The sequence below is a fragment of the Heterodontus francisci genome, chromosome 34, assembly GCF_036365525.1.
Source record: "Heterodontus francisci isolate sHetFra1 chromosome 34, sHetFra1.hap1, whole genome shotgun sequence".
Lineage (NCBI taxonomy): Eukaryota > Metazoa > Chordata > Chondrichthyes > Heterodontiformes > Heterodontidae > Heterodontus > Heterodontus francisci.
In genome coordinates, this window is record NC_090404.1 from 39,301,686 (window position 1) to 39,320,860 (window position 19,175).

Consider the following 19,175-nt stretch of genomic DNA (forward strand, 5'->3'; position numbering starts at 1 on the left):
ATGTGGAGAGGCTGAGAGCCAGGGAGGTGCAGTGATAAAGTTGCAGGAAGAGATAGAGAGGGTGTCAATATACAGGTTACATCGGGTGCTCTGGAATAGCGGTTCTCAACCTTTGTGTTTCTGAGGCCCTCTCCGCCGCCACCTTGTTGTAAAAATATCTCAAACCCCCTAAAAACACAAGACTTTTTTCTTTAGGTAAGAATGAGCAACACAGAGAATCTTATTTATTTATTATTATTATTCCGCTCTGGAGGAAGCTCTTGTCCAAGGATTCCTTGTGTCAAAACACACACACTCTCTGCATTGACATGTTACAGCTGCTAACGTCTCCTGGAGAGAGAAATGAAATATTGTTGAGAACAAAGCAAAGACTTTTTAAAATAAAAGACACATCAATAGCCCAGGGCTCCTTTATTCTGTCACTCAATAACATTGACAATCTCTGCATCATTTACACATCCCCCACAATAAACCCAGAGACTGTAAAGTGGGAACAGATGTAAAATGTGAGAGGGACTATTAGGTGCTGAGATCTTGCCCATTGTCATATTAATTTAGGTACCAGGGCTGTTTTTAACAGAGACATTCCAGGGAGCTGCTTTTTGATGATCTGTGAACTTATTCCTACAAGGTTATTGTTGAGAACATTCACTGCATCTTTCAGCTAATCAACAGAGGGACAGTGACATGACCAGGCCCCAGTCTGTCCAGAAGCAGCTAAACTCTCTTTAAAACTGCCATTAAGGTGCTAATTCCTTATCATTGTCCCAGGATTTATCTTTACACATCAGGTCTTTGGGAAGTGTGTGAGAAGGGGGTGGGAGGATGGTTTTCTATACAGCTGGGCAGTCACTAAACACTGGAGAGCCCCAGAGCCTGTCTCTCTCCCTCTGCGTTTAACCTGTCATTTCAATCTCTTTCTCACTCTCCATTTCTCTCTCTGTCTCACCATCTGTTTATGCCTCATTGTAAAAACACAAACATTGGTGATTCCCCATCCCTCTTCTGTTCACTGTCCCCGTACCCACTCAGCCCAGGATTCGTGTTCTGCACATTCAATGTCACAGTGCGAAGAAGCTGATGATTCCTTCAGGAGACCTTTTAAACTCACTGTCCCAGGATTTACTTTTTTGCAAATCAGATCTTCTGGAAGGTGAAATAAAAACAGAAAGTGATGGAAATACACAGATATAAATACATATAAATTGTGCGGTACTGTATCAAATGCCTTTTGAAAGTCCATGTACCCCACATCAACAGCATTGTCCTCATCAATATAATAAAAGCAAAATACTGCAAATGCTGGAAATCTGAAATAAAAACAAGAAATGCTGGAAATACTCAGCAGGTCTGGCAGCATCTGTGGAAAGAGAAGCAGGGTTAACATTTCGGGTCAGTGACCCTTCTTTGAAATTATTATTATTATTGTCCTCATCAACCCTCTCTGTGATGTCTTCAAAAACTCCAGCAAGTTAGCTGAACATGATTTTCCCTTAACAAATCCGTGCTGGCTTTCCTTAATCAACCCACATACTGAGTTAGGTGACATATTGAGTATTCTGGAAGGGAACAAAACATTACAAAGAGACATTGATAGATTTAGTGAGTGGAGAAAACAGTGACAGCAGGAGGTCAATGTGGGGAAGTGTGAGGTCATTAACATTAGAGTCATGTATGGAATGGAGGAGACCATTCAGCCCATCAAGTCCCAGACAGTTCTCCACACAGTAATCCAGTCAGTCCTACTCCCCTGCTTGACCCCTGTAGCCCTGCAAGTTTATTTCCTTCAAGTGACCATCCAATTGACTCTTGAAATCAGTGATTGTCCCTGCTTCCACCACCCTCATGGGCAGCGAGTTCCAGATCATTTACTACCCACTGTGTAAAAAAGTGCTTCCTTATATTCCCTCTGCATCTCTGGCCCAAAACTTTCAATCTGTGTCCACTAATCCTTGTACCATTAGTTAATGGGAACAGTTTTCCTTGTCTAACTTATCCATGCCTGTCATAATCTTTTACACTTCGATTAAATCTCCCCTCAATCTCCTTTGTGTGAAAAAGAACAACCCCAGCTTTTACAACCTCACCTTGCAACTAAAATCTCCCTCCCTGGAACCATTCTGGTAACTTAGATCTAAGGAAGATGAATCAGAATATTTTCTAAATGATGAAAAGTTAGGAACTGTGAAGGGACAGAGAGATTTTGGGTTTCATGCACAGAAATCACTAAAAACTACTGGACTGGGAGAAAAGTGAATTAAAATGTCTCATGGTTTGTCTGCCTTTATCTGAAGGGTGAAAGTAATGCTGCAGTTATATGCAACTCTGGTTACACATCATCTGAAGTGAGGTAAATAAAAGCAAAATACTGCAGATGCTGGAAATCTGAAATAAAAACAAGAAATGCTGGAAATACTCAGCAGGTCTGGCAGCTTCTGTGGAGAGAGAAGCAGAGTTAATGTTTCAGGTCACTGACCTTTCATCAGAACTGACAAATGTTAGAAATGTAAAAGGTTTTAAGCTAGTAAAACGGGGGATGAGGCAAGAGATAACAAAAGATGTGTTTTTCTGGACAAGGTCACAGAGAATAACTGACCAGAAGGTCATGGAACAAAGGCAAACGGTATGTTAATGGTGTGATGAAAGACAAAACGTGTGAGGTGTTCAGTTCTGGGCAGCAGATCTCAGGAAGGATATATCAGCTGTGCAGGAGGTACACTGCACATTCACCAGAATGATATCAGGACTAAAAGGGTTAAATTGTGAGGACAGGTCATATAGACTGGGCTTGTATTTCATTGTGTATGAAGATTAAGGGGTGATGTAATTCATGTAATAAAGAAGATTATAGGTTTTAAGAGGGTCGATAAAGAAAAATGATTTCCTCTGTTGGTGGAATGCAGAATAAGATGGCACAACATTAAAATAAGAGCTGGGCCATTCAGGGGTGCTGACAGGGAGCACTTCTTCACACAAAGGATAGTGAAATCTGGAACACTGTTCCCCCAAAAAGCTGCTATGGATGGGGAGAAAAGGAAAATGTCAAAACTTGAGAGTGACATATTTTTATTGGGTAAGGTTACAGGGAAATGTAATCAACACGGGTAAAGGTAGTTGTGATATGGATCAGTCATGATATAACTGAATAGAGGAACAGGCTCGAGGGGCTGAATGGCCTCCTCCCACTCATGTGTTCCTCTGTTTTACAAGATCACTGGGACTGATTCCCTGAGGCTCCTCTCATAATACCGAGACCGTCTACTCCTGACCATTATGGAGCAAGGGTTTTCAGGGTGGCCTGGACAGGACAACACCTCCCCTTCATAGACACATGATCCTGACTGTGAGGTGACGGTGCGTCTGGGAGAACGATGGGTGGACACAGTGTGTGTTGTTATTTTAATCATAATCTGAACCTCAAGAAACAAACTACCCTGAGGAGTGAAATAAGGCTCGTTATCTCCTGTTATCTGGGCTGTTTGAGCTGGACAAGGCCTGACCCAGCACTAACAGGACAGTATAAGTCCACTGGGAGATGACATAAGGCTGAATTCAGACTCAAGTACATCACTTTCATGAAATAATGAGTTGAGAAAGGGTTCATTAATAACCTTGTAGTAAAGAGGCCTCGAGGGAAGTGTAACCATTATATGGTCAAATTTTATATTGAGTTTTAAAGTAATTTAGTTTGGGACAATACTGGGGTCTTACGTCTAAACAAAGCAAACTTCGCAGGATGAGGGGCGAGTTGGCTAAAGTAGATTGGGACACTACATCAAAAGATATGATGGTTGATAAGCAATGGCTTGCATTTTAAGAATTAATACATAATTTGTAACAAATGTACAATCCGTTAAGTCACAGAAATCCCATAGAAAAAGTGGTCCAACCATGAAGAACAAGAGGAGTTAGAGGTAATATTAGATTGAAGGAAGAGACTTATAATGATCCCCAAAAAAGTGGTATGCCTGAGGATTGGATGGATTTTAGAATTCAGCAAAGCAGGATCAAGAAATTAATAAGGAAAAAAAAATCTGAGTGCAGATTAACAAGAGACATAAAAACAGATTATAAATGTTTCTATACCTATAGAAATAGGAAGAGATTAGAGAAAGGAAATGTGGGCCCTTTGGAGAGAGACAGTTGAAATTAAAATGGGGAATAGGGAAACGGCAGAGACATTAAACAAATGATTTGTATCTGTCTTCATGGTGGAAAACACAAAAACATTCCAGAAATAGGAAACCAAGTGTCTCGTGAGAATGAGGAACTGAAAGAAATCAATATAAGTAAAAAAATAGGAATGGAAAAATTAAAGGGACTAAGTGGCAACAAATCCCCCGGATCTGACAACCTTCATCATCAGGTTTTAAAAGAGGTAGCTGCAGAAATAGTGGATGCATTGGTTTTGATCTTCCAGAATTCCATAGATTCTATTGCAGTTCCCAAGGATTGAAAGGTAGCAAACATAACCTTGCTATTCAAGAAAGCAGAAAGAGAGAAAATGGGGAACTATCAACCAATTAGCCTCACATCAGTTGTCGGCAAAATGTTAGAATGTATTATTCGGGGAAATGGTAACAGGACACTGAGAAAATCATAATATGATTAAGCAGAGACAACATGGACTTGTGAAAGAGAAATCACGTTTAACAAATCTTGTAGTTTCTTGAGGATGTAACTAGTAAGGTGAATAAGGTGGAAGCAGTAGTTTATTTGGATTTTGAAGAAGCAAGAAGCATTTGATAAGGTGCCACACCAGAGGTTATTACACAGTTAGGACTCATGGGATTGAGTTAATATATTAGCATGGATTGAGATTGGTTAATGGACAGAAAGCAGACAGCAGGAATAAATGGGTCATTTTCAAGTTGGCAAGCTGTAACTCGTAGGGGAAAGTAACTTGGGCTTCAGCTATTTACAATCTATAGAAATGGCTCAGATGAAGGGATTGAGTGTAATGTATGCAGGTTTGCTGATGATACAAAGTTAGGTGGGAAAGCAAGAAATGAGGAAGACAGAAAGAGGCTTCAGAGAGATACAGACAGGTTGGGTGGGTGAGTGGGTAAGAACATGGTAAATGGATTACAATACAGTGAAATGTGAAGTTATCCACTTTGATAAGAAAAATGTTAAAAAAAACAATTTTTAAAATGTATGTTGAGAAACTGAGAAATGTTTGCATTCAGAGGGACCTGGGTGTTGTTACGACCAAGGTGGGAGTAATGCACTGTTAATTCAGTCCCACTGCTTCACAGGTCACAGCGTATTAGTAAAGTTTCCCATCTACTAGAAATTAGCCAAATTAAACACTTTATTTATCCCCCAGAATAAAGCACACAAAACCAGATTTCTTCAAACAACAAAATTAACTATTTATTAATAAACTAAATCTTAGACAATAATGGGATGAATCAATGCATATATATATATAAAAAACTTCTTATTCTTCCCAAGCCTCATGCACACACACATATATTCAAAAATCAGTTAACTGGGGAGAAATAGTTTTTGGTGTTCAACTGTTTCTTCGGAATAATAAAATTGTTGGTGGTCTGGTAGGATATTTCGAAATTGGTGAGGTGGCCCAGAGTTGAAAAGTCAGAAGCCACTCATAGTCTCTCCAGGCAAGTTTGTTGAGCAGTCTGTGATGAGGAGACGGTCAAGGCAATTCGTCTCCAGTAGGCGTCACACAGATCTTTCAGCAAAAGGTGCAGCAACAGGTCTACTTAAATTTTAAAGTAGCAGTCCAGCAATAGTAGCTTTCTTGAGATTTCAGGATCTCCCAAAAAGCACGAGTAACAGGAATCACTCTTGAGGCAGAGATTTTTCAGAAGCAATAGGAATTTGCTACCTTTAACAATGCAGGGCTTCCTCTCAGCAAAGGAGCCTTTCTCCACAGACAGCAGCAACTCCGCTTTCTCTGGGTCTTTTCCTCTCCAGGCAGAACACAGACACAACTCAAATGTGGAATTTTGTTCTCCAAGAGATGCCTTCTTTTCAGGGAGAGGTCTTTTTCGAGTCTGCCAAAAAACACAAGTCCCAGCCAGTTTGTTCTGCCTCCTGCCTGCCCAGCACTGATCTTTCACAAAGCAAAGTGAAATTGAACTCTTAACAATGTCACGTGACCTATCATTTTCCTTGCTGTTGTTGCTTGGAAACAAGTTGCCTTGGAGACTGTGCCCCACTCAGTTCAGCATTCAATTTTCTCAGTCTTGCAAAACACAGAACTCCAAGTTTTTCCCTTTGTTAAAAGCAAAGCACATGTAACAGTGTCCTTGTATATGAATCACAGGAAGCTAACATCGAGGGAAAGCGAGTAATTAGGAAAGCAAATAGTATGTTAGCTTTCGTTACAAAGGGATTGAGGTAGAAGAGTAAAGAAGTCTTACTACAATTATACAGGACATTGGTGAGGCCCCACCTGGAGCAGTGTGTGCAATTTTGGTCTCCTTGCTAAGGAATGACATACCACCATTGAGGGAATGCAATGAAGGTTCACTAGTCTGGTTCCTGGGATTGTTGTATTTATTCATGGTCTGTGGGTGTCACTGAAATGGCCAGCATTTATTGCCTATCCCTAATTGCCCCTGAGAAGGTGGTGGTGAGCTACTTCCTTGAATATAACTGAGTGTCTCGCTCAGCCATTTCATCGTGTAGTTCAGAGTCAACCACATTTCTGTGGGTCTGGAGTCAGACCAGATCGGGTAAGGACAGCAGATTTCCTTCCCTGAATTTTGGATTTTTAGGTGGATTTTTAGGACAATCCGTAGTTTCATGGTCACCAATATTGATCCTCGCTTTTTAATTGCAGTGGTGGGATTTGAATTCATGTCTCAGCATCATTAGTCCAGGCCTCTGGATTACTAGTTCAGTAACAGAACCACTAGTGTACAGCACCCCCACTCTGCTCCATCTCCTCCTATGAGGAGAGATTGCGTAGATTAGGCCCATATTCCCTGGGGTTTAGAAGGAGATGTGATCTGACTGAAACATCAATCCTTAAGGGACTTGGCAGGGTCGATGCTGAGAAAATATTTCCCCTGTCTGGGCAATCGAGAACACCAGGTCACTGTCTCAGGATAAGGGATAAGACATTTAGGACTGAAATGAAGAGAAATTTCTTCACTGAAAGGGTTGTGAATCTTTGGAATTCTCTTCCCCAGGGAGCAGTGGATGCTCAGTCATTGAGTATATTTAAGACAGAGATTGATAGATTTTTGGGTACTGAGGGAATTAAGGGATATGGGGATAGTGCGGGAAGGTGGAGTTGAGAAGATCAGCCATGATCTGGGTGAATGGCAGAGCAGGTTCGAAGGGCCGAATGGCCTCCTCCAGCTCCTATTTCTTATGTTCATTAAACCTCAGTCTGGTTCCTCTCGAGCTGCTGAGTGAGTGAATTAAATCTTTCTTGACAAATCACCAAGATACCAGATGACAAGTCATGACCGAAACATCATTTATTGGTTACAAACCACAACTTAGTTAAATCTGGACACACAGACACTTTATAAACATGTATAAACACATTTAAAATGTAATCAGAGTTATCCAGCAGTTCAGCACTAATAGGGAGAGTATTTCACAAAACAAGTAACAAAGATTAACCAGACGATTCAGTGATTGACTGTAAATCAACACTAATGGATGCTGAGTATTAATTACAGCAGGGACCGGAGTCTGAGCTTATAAATTGGTGAGCTTACTTGAAGAGTAATTCCTTCACTATCTGGCATGTTAACAGTTGTGAACAGCCTGTCTATCCAACAGCTCCAGTCTACGAGTGCTTAGAAACACACAGAGCTTAAACAGCCTCATTCTTGAGCTAAAGAACAGACTTTCTCCTGTCAATATAGAGTTACAGGATTGGCCTGTGATCTGTTTATTGTTCATCTTTTGTTCAGTACATTTACTGAGTGGATTTAAATTGAAAATGAGGTTTGAAGACATAATGGTCTATTCACACATGAATGAGAGACGCTGTGGGCCAGACGCTCAGTCCAAGAGGAGCAACTGACATCAGAAATAAACCCCAACAGTCAGAATGAACATGGTTCAGTCTGGATATGATTAACAGCAGCAACAGCAGAATCCAACCCCTGTAATTATCTGTGAACTCACTGGTGTCTCAGCAGATAGGATGGCCGAGTGAATCCCTTCCTGCACACGGAGCAGATGTATGACCTCTCCCCAATGTGAATGAACTGGTGCGACACCAGGTGGGATGACTGAGTAAATCTCTTCCCACATACGGAGCAGGTGAATGGCCACTCCCCAGTGTGAACTCGCTGGTGTATCAGCCGAGTAGTTGAATCAGCAAATCCCTTCCCACACTCAGAGCAGGTGAATGGCCTCTCACCAGTGTGAACTCGCTTGTGTTTCACCAGCTTGGATGTAGGAGTGAATCACTTCCCACAATGAGAGCAGGTGAATGGCCTCTCCCCAGTGTGAATTCGCTGGTGTGTCAACAGGTTCCATGACTGAGAGAATCTCTTCCCACACTCAGAGCAGGTGAACGGCCTCTCCCCAGTGTGAACTCGTTGGTGTGCGTGTAGGGAGGATAACTGAGTGAATCCCTTCCCACACTAAGTGCAGGTGAATGGCCTCTCCCCAGTGTGAACTCGTTGGTGTGCGAGTAGGGCGCATAAATTAATGTATCCCTTCCCACACTCAGTGCAGGTGAATGGCCTCTCCCCAGTGTGAATTCGCTGGTGTGCAAGTAGGGAGGATGACTGAGTGAATCCCTTCCCACACTCAGTGCAGGTGAATGGCCTCTCCCCAGTGTGAACTCGTTGGTGTACGAGTAGGGAGGATGACTGAATGAATCCCTTCCCACACTCAGTGCAGGTGAACGGCCTCTCCCCAGTGTGAACTCGTTGGTGTGCGAGTAGGGAGGATGACTGAGTAAATCCCTTCCCACACTCAGTGCAGATGAACGGCCTCTCCTCAGTTTGACTGTGTCGATGAGTTTCCAGCTCAGACGTGTAATTTAATTCTTTCTCACGGTCCCCACATTTCCACAGCTTTTCCCCAGCGTTACTACACTTGTGTACCGACAGGCCAGCTGATCGGCTGAAGCCTCGTCCACACACAGAACACGTGTACGGTTTCTCCACACTTTTTGCTTCCATGATCAAAGGCCGATGATATTCAGATCCTGATGAATCGAGTGACTGTCACATCTTGAGGTGGTTTGATTTTCCTGTCCGCAAATCCTCCCTTTCTAATACCCTGTAACATGAAGTTACAACAGGAAAAAGGGAGTGAGAGAGAACCCACAAAAACACAAAGACAAGTTGTGAAATTGAGCTGAATGAATCTGGTAATTTGTGGGACCAGAACAGAGAGTGGGCGGGGCTTCAGGGTCCCGGTGACCAGGAGAGAAAATCATTGACTCATTAATTTTATGCTCACTCTGCACACAGGGGCTGGAGAACTGAACCCAGCCACAGTAGAGGGAGGGAGAAAACTGGCAGAGGAGGAAAGAAATGGTGCAGATGGTGTCATGGGTTTGTATTTCAGCACAGGGAGGAGGAAGAGTGTGTGGGACTGCGATTTACAGCTTTGGGGAAACGAGAGGAATAAAATGTTCCATAGCATCTCGAATTGTCTGTTCTGAATTTCTATCCTGTACTGACAGTGATGACTTTTATTACCTCCTTTTACAGGGTATTAGGAGAGGATTTACACACATTGATTTGATGCTCACTCTGCACACAGGGGCTTTCACACCATCCCTCCTGAAGGTGCTGGGGTCACTGTTTACATCCCACTGAACTGTAAGAAAGAATATCTTATTAGATGATATTAAAGATAGTATTATGTTATAATATTATAACGAGAGGCCATTCACCTGCTCCATCTGTTGGAAGGAATTTAATCGATATCCAAAATGCTGAGACACCAGTGAGTTCACAAGTGACTGTAGCTGTTGCATTCTGTAATTATTGCTGCTGTTAATCACATCCAGGACTGAACCATATTCATTCTGACAGTGGGGTTTATATCTGCTGTGTTAATATTCTTTATAGCTGGGGTGGAGTTTAATATTCCAGCAATTGGTTTGAACAAAGAACAAAGAAAATTACAGCATAGGGACAGGCCCTTCGGCCCTCCAAGCCTACGCCGATCCAAATCCTCTATCTCAACCTGTCGCCTATTTTCTAAGGGTCTGTATCTCTTGACTTCCAGCCCATTCATGTATCTGTCTAGATACATCTTAAAAGACGCTATCGTGCCCGCATCTACCACCTCCGCTGGTAATGCGTTCCAGGCACCCACCACCCTCTGCGTAAAGAACTTTCCACGCATATCCCCCCTTTCACTTTGAACTCGTGTCCCCTTGTAATAGAATCCCCCAGTCTGGGAAAAAGCTTCTTGCTATCCACCCTGTCTATACCTCTCATGATTTTGTCCACCTCAATCAGGTCCCCCCTCAACCTCCGTCTTTCTAATGAAAATAATCCTCATCTACTCAACCTCTCTTCATAGCTAGCACCCTCCATGCCAGGCAACATCCTGGTGAACCTCCTCTGCACCCTCTCCAAAGCATCCACATCCTTTTGGTAATGTGGCGACCAGAACTGCACGCAGTATTCCAAATGTGGCCGAACCAAAGTCCTATACAACTGTAACATGACCTGCCAACTCTTGTACCCAATACCCCGTCCGATGAAGGAAAGCATGCCGTCTGCCTTCTTGACCACTCTATTGACCTGCGTTGCCACCTTCAGGGAACAATGGACCTGAACACCCAAATCTCTCTGTACATCAATTTTCCCCAGGACTTTTCCATTCACTGTGTAGTTCACTCTTGAATTGGATCTTCCAAAATGCAACACCTCGCATTTGCCCTGATTGAACTCCATCTGCCATTTCTCTGCCCAACTCTCCAGTCTATCTATATTCTGCTGTATTCTCTGACAGTCCCCTTCAGTATCTGCTGCTCCACCAATCTTAGTGTCGTCTGCAAACTTGCTAATCAGACCACCTATACTTTCCTCCAAATCATTTATGTATATCACAAACAACAGTGGTCCCAGCACGGATCCCTGTGGAACACCACTGGTCACACGTCTCCATTTTTAGGAACTCCCTTCCACTGCTACTCTCTGTCTCCTGTTGCCCAGCCAGTTCTTTATCCATCTAGCTAGTACACCTTGGACCCCATGCGCCTTCACTTTCTCCATCAGCCTACCATGGGGAACCTTATCAAACGCCTTACTGAAGTCCATGTATATGACATCTACAGCCCTTCCCTCATCAATCAACTTTGTCACTTCCTCAAAGAATTCTATTAAGTTGGTAAGACATGACCTTCCCTGCACAAAACCACAAATCCCTCAGTATCTTCTCCAGCAGCTTCCCTACCACTGACGTCAAGCTCACCAGTCGATAATTACCTGGATTTTCCCTGCTACCCTTCTTAAACAAGGGGACAACATTAGCAATTCTCCAGTCCTCCGGGACCTCACCCGTGTTTAAGGATGTTGCAAATATATCTGTTAAGGCCCCAACTATTTCCTCTCTCGCTTCCCACAGTAACCTGGGATAGATCCCATCCGGACCTGGGGACTTGGACACCTTAATGCCTTTTAGAATACCCAACACTTCCTCCTTCCTTATGCCGACTTGACCTAGAGTAATCAAACATCTGTCCCTAACCTCAACATCCGTCATGTCCCTCTCCTCGGTGAATACCGATGCAAAGTACTCGTTTAGAATCTCACCCATTTTCTCTGACTCCACGCATAACTTTCCTCCTTTGTCCTTGAGTGGGCCAATCCTTTCTCTAGTTACCCTCTTGCTCCTTATACATGAATAAAAGGCTTTGGGATTTTCCTTTACCCTGTTTGCTAAAGATATTTCATGACCCCTTTTAGCCCTCTCAATTCCTCATTTCAGATTGCGCCTACAATCCCGATATTCTTTCAAAGCTTCATCTTTCTTCAGCCGTCTAGACCTTATGTGTGCTTCCTTTTTCCTCTTAGCTAGTCTCACAATTTCACCTATCATCCATGGTTCCCTAATCTTGCCATTTCGACCCCTCATTTTCACAGGAACATGTCTCTCCTGCACGCTAATCAACCTCTCTTTAAAAGCCTCCCACATATCAAAAGTGGATTTACCTTCAAACAGCTGCTCCCAATCTACATTCCCCAGCTCCTGCCGAATTTTGGTATAGTTGGCCTTCCCCCAATTTAGCACTCTTCCTTTAGGACCACTCTCGTCTTTGTAACTTTGTAACTTTTACTCTTCAAATCCCTTTGGGCTATTCGCAGGGTTTTGTGGGATGAAACCAAACAGTGATTTACTTGTACTTTTGGCAATTTTGTATATTATATTCACTGCTCACAATGAGATCTGTTCTACATTGGGAAGAGCAAACACAGATAGGGTGATCACTTTGAGAACCATCTCCATTCAGTCTGCAAGCATGTTCCTGAGTTTCCAGTCACTTCCCATTTTAATTCTCCGTCCCACTCCCACTCTGACCTCTCTGTCCTCGGCCTCCTGCCCTGTTCCAATGGGAGCTCGAGGAACAGGACTTGACAACCTTCCGGACTCAACATTGAGTTCCGCAGTTTCTGTAACAGAGAGTTGTCGGGATCTGGAACGCCCCACCTGAAAAAGGTGGTTGAACCTGATTCTATCAGTCATTTTAAAAGGGAGTTGACAGGTATTTGAGAATGAGGGACTGACAGGCTTACAAACACCAAGTGGGTGTGTGGGACAAAACACAACTGCTCTTTCAAAGGACCAGCACAAGCACAAAGGGTTGAATGGCCTCCTTCTGTGCTGTAAGTTTCTATGATTCTAGGAGTTGGCCATTTAGACCCTCGAGCCTGTTCCACCAGGCAATGAGATCATGGCTGATCTGTGATCTAACTCTATATACCCGACTTTGTCCCATTTCCATTAATACCTTTGGTTAACAAAGATCTATCAATGTCAGATTTAACATGAACATTGATCTCGCATCAACTGCTGTTTGTGGAAGAGTTTCAAATTTGTACCACCTTTTGTGTGTAGAAATGTTTCCTAACTTCACTCCTGAAAGGTCTGGCTCTAACCTTTACTCTACGGGCGGCACAGTGGCGCAGTGGTTAGCACCGCAGCCTCACAGCTCCAGGGACCCGGGTTCGATTCCGGGTACTGCCTGTGTGGAGTTTGCAAGTTCTCCCTGTGACCGCGTGGGTTTCCTCCGGGTGCTCCGGTTTCCTCCCACAAGCCAAAAGACTTGCAGTTTGATAGGTAAATTGGCCATTATAAATTGTCACTAGTATAGGTAGGTGGTAGGGGAATATAGGGACAGGTGGGGATGTTTGGTAGGAATATGGGATTCGTGTAGGATTAGTATAAATGGGTGGTTGATGGTCGGCACAGACTCGGTGGACCGAAGGGCCTGTTTCAGTGCTGTATCTCTAATCTAATCTAATCTAATCTACATCTCCGAGTTCGACACTCCAGAACATCCAGCCCATGGGCCAGAATCCAGCCTGCCAATGGTATCCATCGGACCTGCCAAAACATTCAGTGACTGACAATGATTACAGCTCCTTTACCAACATGGCGGAGACGCCTCACTGCACATGTCCTCCTTTACCAAGATGACAGACAAGCTTCAGTACCTGATATTTTGGCTCCTTTACTAAGATGGCGGCGCCCGGGCTGAGCTGCTTCTCTGCCGGCGCTTCCCGCCCAAACTCCATATCCAGTGCAGCCTTCCCGGCCGTGAGCTCAGGACCCAGGCCAAGCACTGGCTCTGCCTGCGTACAGACTCGGCCTGGGCCTCAGGCTCATCATCACCGTCTGATGAGGTGCAGGCCCAGCAGCAAGATGCAGTGGTAACCGTGCCCCGGGAGCAGGCTGCCATGGTGACCGGGCCCCAGGAGCAGGGCGCCGGGGTGACCGGGCCCCGGGAGCAGGCTGCCGTGGTGACCGGGCCCCGTGAGCAGGCTGCCGTGGTGACCGGGCCCCGGGAGCAGGCTGCCGGGATGACCGGGCCCCGGGAGCGGAGCAGAGAGACAGAGGCCGACAGAGGCAGGCAGAGAGACAGAGAGAGCGGGGGAGAGGGCGGGGGAGGGGGCGGGGGAGAGGGGGGGGAGTGTGAGAGAGCGGGGGAGAGAGCGGGGGAGAGAGCGGGGGAGAGAGCGGGGGAGAGAGCGGGGGAGAGAGCGGGGGAGAGAGCGGGGGAGAGAGCGAGAGAGCGGGGGAGAGAGCGAGAGAGCGGGGGAGAGAGCGAGAGAGCGGGGGAGAGAGCGAGAGAGCGGGGGAGAGAGCGAGAGAGCGGGGGAGAGAGCGATTCTGGGTACTGCCTGTGCGCAGTTTGCAAGTTCTCCCTGTGACCGCGTGGCGTTTCGCTGGGTGCTCCGGTTTCCTCCCACAGCCAAAGATTTGCAGGTTGATTGGTAAGTTGGCCATTGTAAATTGCCCCTCGTGTAGGTAGGTGGTAGGGAATATGGGGTTACTACAGGGTTAGTATAAATGGGTGGTTGTTGGTCGGCACAGACTCGGTGGGCCAAAGGGCCTGTTTCAGTGCTGTATCTCTAAATAAAATAAATAGAGAGAGCAGGAGACAGGGAGAGTGTGAGATCAACATCTCTCCTCACAAATGGAATCTATATGGAATTCTCTGCATCGCTACATCAAGTGTGCAGGTAGACAATGTCTACGACTGCAAGCAAAAACCATGCCAGGTTACTCACTAAATCAGTGTTCAACGTAATGTTGGGAAAGTAAGTTAATACATTAGTTTCCTCATTTAAAGCTTATTCACAAAAATGCACATTTTTGTTATTTTGATGAACAGTCAAATAAATTTCTAACACCTTTACCTTTCTGAACGTTGCTCACCTCTGGCCCCCTATGCAGGACAACATTTTGAATGTAGCCCCTCATGCAAAAAGATTGGACACTCCTGATCTATACTATCAGTTCTAACATCCTGAAAATTTCCAGGTTGTCAGAAGGGAAAGAGAGAGGCAATATATGCTTAATGGCACAGATCCAGAGTGTGCAGGGACAGAGAGACCTGGGGGTTCATATGTATAGATCATTGAAGGTGGCAGGACATATTGAGAACAGTTAGCAAAGAATATGGGATCTTGGGCTTGATAAATAGAGGTATTGAGTGCAAAAGCAGGGGAGTTAAGGGAAACTTTTATAAAACTCTGGTTCAGCCACAACTAGAGTATTACATCCAGTTCTGATCACCACACTTTAGGAAGGATGGGAAGGTCCTTGAGAGGGTGTAGAGATTTACCAGAATGGTTCCAGGGATGAGGGAATTTAGCTACAAGGTTAGGTTGGAGAAGCTGGGATTGTTCTCCTTGGAACGCGGGACTGGGAGCTTCTTATTGGGGGTGTTGAGGCCGACACCGGCTGTTTCTGAAGCCTCCCTGCACATCCACCAGCTTCATTCCTCCCCTGCACTCAGCGATTGCTCACCCACTGAGGATCTGACACGACTGCTTCCGTCCAGCTCGAGCACCTTCACTGCCTTTGATTCTGTGAGCAACTCGTGCAATGAAACAAAAGCAAAGTCCTGCAGATGCTGGAAATCTGAAATAAAAGGAGAAAATGCTGGAAATACTCAGCAGGTCTCTGTGAAGAGAGAAACATATTTAATGTTTCAGGCACATCAAACAGCCGGTGCCTGCAGCCTGGAACTCGGAGTGGGAGAGGGAGGAAGAATGAGGAGAGACAATATAGTCCAACATTCACAGCAACCTACAATCCACCGACATTACCGGGATAGGGAGACAGAGTTTAGAAACACTCAGCAACACAACTCCAGTAAAATATCCCAGGAGGAAAAGGGGGAGCAGTGTGTGTACCTGCCCTGATATCCCCCTCCCCAGGCCTGTCAGTCAAACCCCCCACTCCTCCCAGTCCACAGCTCAGCCTATCAGCTTCCTGCACCTTGAGCCAGCCCTGCCCAGGTGTGGCCCAGTCCAAGGGGAGTCTTTGTGGAACCAGGGAGTTGGGGAGGGGGGACCTCCTGCCCTGTGCTGTGTCCCAAATGGTTCCTCCCTCCCTCCCCTCCCTCAGGCCCCTTTATAACTGAGCTCAGTTTCCCGCAGCTGCCGCCCGCTCGGTGCAAACACAGGACCGGGAGTTTGTTATCGGGGGTGTTGAGGCCTACACCGGGTGTTTCTGAAGCCTCCCCGCCCACCAGCCGCCACTTACCGACTGCAGAAGCGACTCACAAGCGTCTCTCCGGCGCCTTCGAACAGTGATCCGCAATGCGCCTGCGCACCCGGGACTTAACCTCTGAGCTCACAATATCCAGTTGATTGACTGCAACTCCGGACCAATAGGAAAAGGGGGCGGGACAGGAGGACAGATTCTGCGCAGTTCCTCCCTCATTTGCTTCTCTTTGAAAGCCCGAGGATGAATCCATCAGCATCCGGGACCTGTCAGCCTGCAGCTCCATTAGTTCCTTTTCATAAAACTGTCTCATTCCCTTTGAAATGTTTCCATTAAACCTGCCTCCACCACACTCTCAGACAGTGCATTCCACACATTAACCACTCGCTGGCTGGAAAAGTTTTTCCTCATGTTATTTTTGTTTCTTTTCCCAATTACTTTCAATCTGTTCCCTCTCGTCCTCCATCCTTTCACCAGTGGGAACAGTTTCTCTCCATCTACTCTCTTTGACCTGATGCCATGACACATCATGGGGTCCGGAGCTCATGCTGAGGACGTCTCGGGCAACTCCCTCCTGACTGTATAACACTGTGCCGTCACCTCTGCTGGGTCTGTCCTGCTCGTGGGACACCTGGGGATGGTGATGGCAGTGTCTGGGACATTGTCTCTAAGGTATGATTCTCTGTCCAGACCTCTCGTGATTTTGAATACCTCGATCAAATCACCTCTCAGCCTTCTCTTCAAGGAAAACAGCACCCTTTTTCTTTATCATAATCTCTACCTCTTTTATAATCCAGGGAGCTCTGGATTTACTTGCCCTACGTTTCCACTTCGAGGGAACATATGTTGACTGTGCCCGAACTCTCTCTTTTTTGAAGGTTACCCATTGTTCAGCTGTCAGATTTCCTGGCAACTTTTGAATCTCATTTATTCAGCCAGCTCCATTCTTACCCCATTGAAGTTGTCTTTCCCCCAGTTAATTACTCTTACTCTGGATTGTTCTTTATCCTTTTCTATGGTCAGCCTAAATCTTATGATACAATGATCAATCTCCCCGACATGCTCCCCTCCTGACAATTGATCGACCTGGCCCACCTCATTCTCAAGAACCAGGTCCAGGAGAGCCTCCTTTCTCATTGGACTAGCAACATACTGTTGTGGATAATTTTCCTGAACAACTCTCGGAACACTGGCCCCTCACTGCCCTTTACACTACTACTATCCCACTATATGTTTGAATAATTAAAGTCCCCCATTGGAACTAGCGATAATTTTTGCACCTCTCTGTAATTCCCTTGCATTTTTTCTCCTCCACGTTCTTCCCACTCGCTGGTGGCCTGTGGACAACACTGAGCAATGTAAATGCATCTTTTTTGTTCCTTCGTTCCAGCCAAATTGATTCTTTTATCGACACCAATAGGACATCCTTTTTCTCCAACACTGCAATGTTCTCATTTATCAATACTCCACCGCCCCTTTCCCTTTCTTTCCTGAACACCTTGTATCCAGGAATATTTAACACCCAGTCCTGCCCTTCTTTGAGCCAGGTCTCTGTTCCAGCCACAACATCATATTTCCACATGGCAATCTGCACGTGTACCTCACCAATCTTATTAACCACACTCTGCATTCACATACATGCACATTAACCCTGATTTAGACTTTATTACTTTATCCCTGACTCTGACCCCACCTTGCAACTTGCTATTCCCTACTCCAGTGCTAACTATCTCTCCCAGTATTCTGTGCACCTTGGTGTTCCGGTCTGATATTTTTCCCTGGTTCCCATACCCCTGACAAGTTACCAGTTTTGCTTCCCTCCAATCGGAACTCCCTCTCAGGTTTCCATCCCCTTACCAATCTAGTTTAAACCCTCCCCAACAGCACTAGTAATCTCCCTGTGAGGATATTAGTCCCAATGCTGCTTCGATGCAACCCGTCCATCTTGTATGGGTCCCACCTGTCCCAGTGCCTCACAAATCTGATGCCCTCCCTCCCACACCAGTTCTCCAATCACCTGTTCAATCAGTCAATTCTCCTATTCCTATGCTCACTTGCACATGGGAGTGGGAGTAATCCTGAGATAACTGCTTTTGAGGCCCTGCTTTTTTAATCTCCTTCCCAGTTCCCTAAAATTTGTTGTCAGGACCTCATTTACCCTTTCCATCTATGTTAATGGTGCCAACGTGGACCATGACCTCTGGCTGTTCACCTTCCCCCAGATAAATGTCCTGTAGCCGTTCCGTGACATCCTTGATCCTGGCACCAGGGAGGCAACACACCATCCTGGAGTTCGATCTACAGCTGCAGAAAGACTTCTGTGTTCCCCTGACTAATGAATGCCCCATCACGACTGCTCTTCCACTCTTCCTCCATCCCTCCTGTGCAGCTGAGCCACCTGACAAACGTGGCTCTGTCTGCACTCCTCTGAGGAACCATCACCCTCACCAGTATCGAAAATGGAAAGCCGATTAGCAAGTGAGATCATATCAGGGGACTCCTGCACTACCTATCTGGTTCTCGTAGACTGTCTGTGGGTTACCCATTCCTTATCCTCCTGCATGCTCCTAACCTGTGGTGTGATCACCTCCCGAAACCTGCTAGCCATGTAGATCTCTGCATTGTGGATGCACCACAGTGACTCCAGCCACTGCTCGAGATCCAAACCCCAGAGCTCAAGCTTGTGCAGCCGGTGACACTTCCTGCAGATGTGTTTGTCCAGGACACACGGTGCATCCTCGACATCCCACATGTCACAAGCTGTGCATTGCACTCAGCCAAGCTGCCGTGCCAGACCTTAACTTAACCGACTATTTAGAAGGAGAAGATCTGACCAGTTACTCAACCAACCAGCTCCTTTCACTGCACAGAAACAAGAACCAAATACTGGAGGACAGAAAAAGTAGAAAAAAGGAGCACCTCCTCTCCCCTTCACTGAACTCACCACTCAGCAAACACATACCTCCAGACTCTGTTTACAATCTGCACTCCTTATCAATCTTTTAGTCATTCTTTGCTGTTTT

At 45.4% G+C, this 19,175-nt stretch overlaps 1 pseudogene; it reads right to left on the bottom strand.

Moving 5' to 3' along the window:
• The window catches only part of LOC137349387 (zinc finger protein 585A-like), a 231,635-nt pseudogene extending 215,394 nt beyond the window's left edge, over positions 1–16,241 (bottom strand).
• Positions 16,242–19,175: the final 2,934 nt, after the last annotated feature.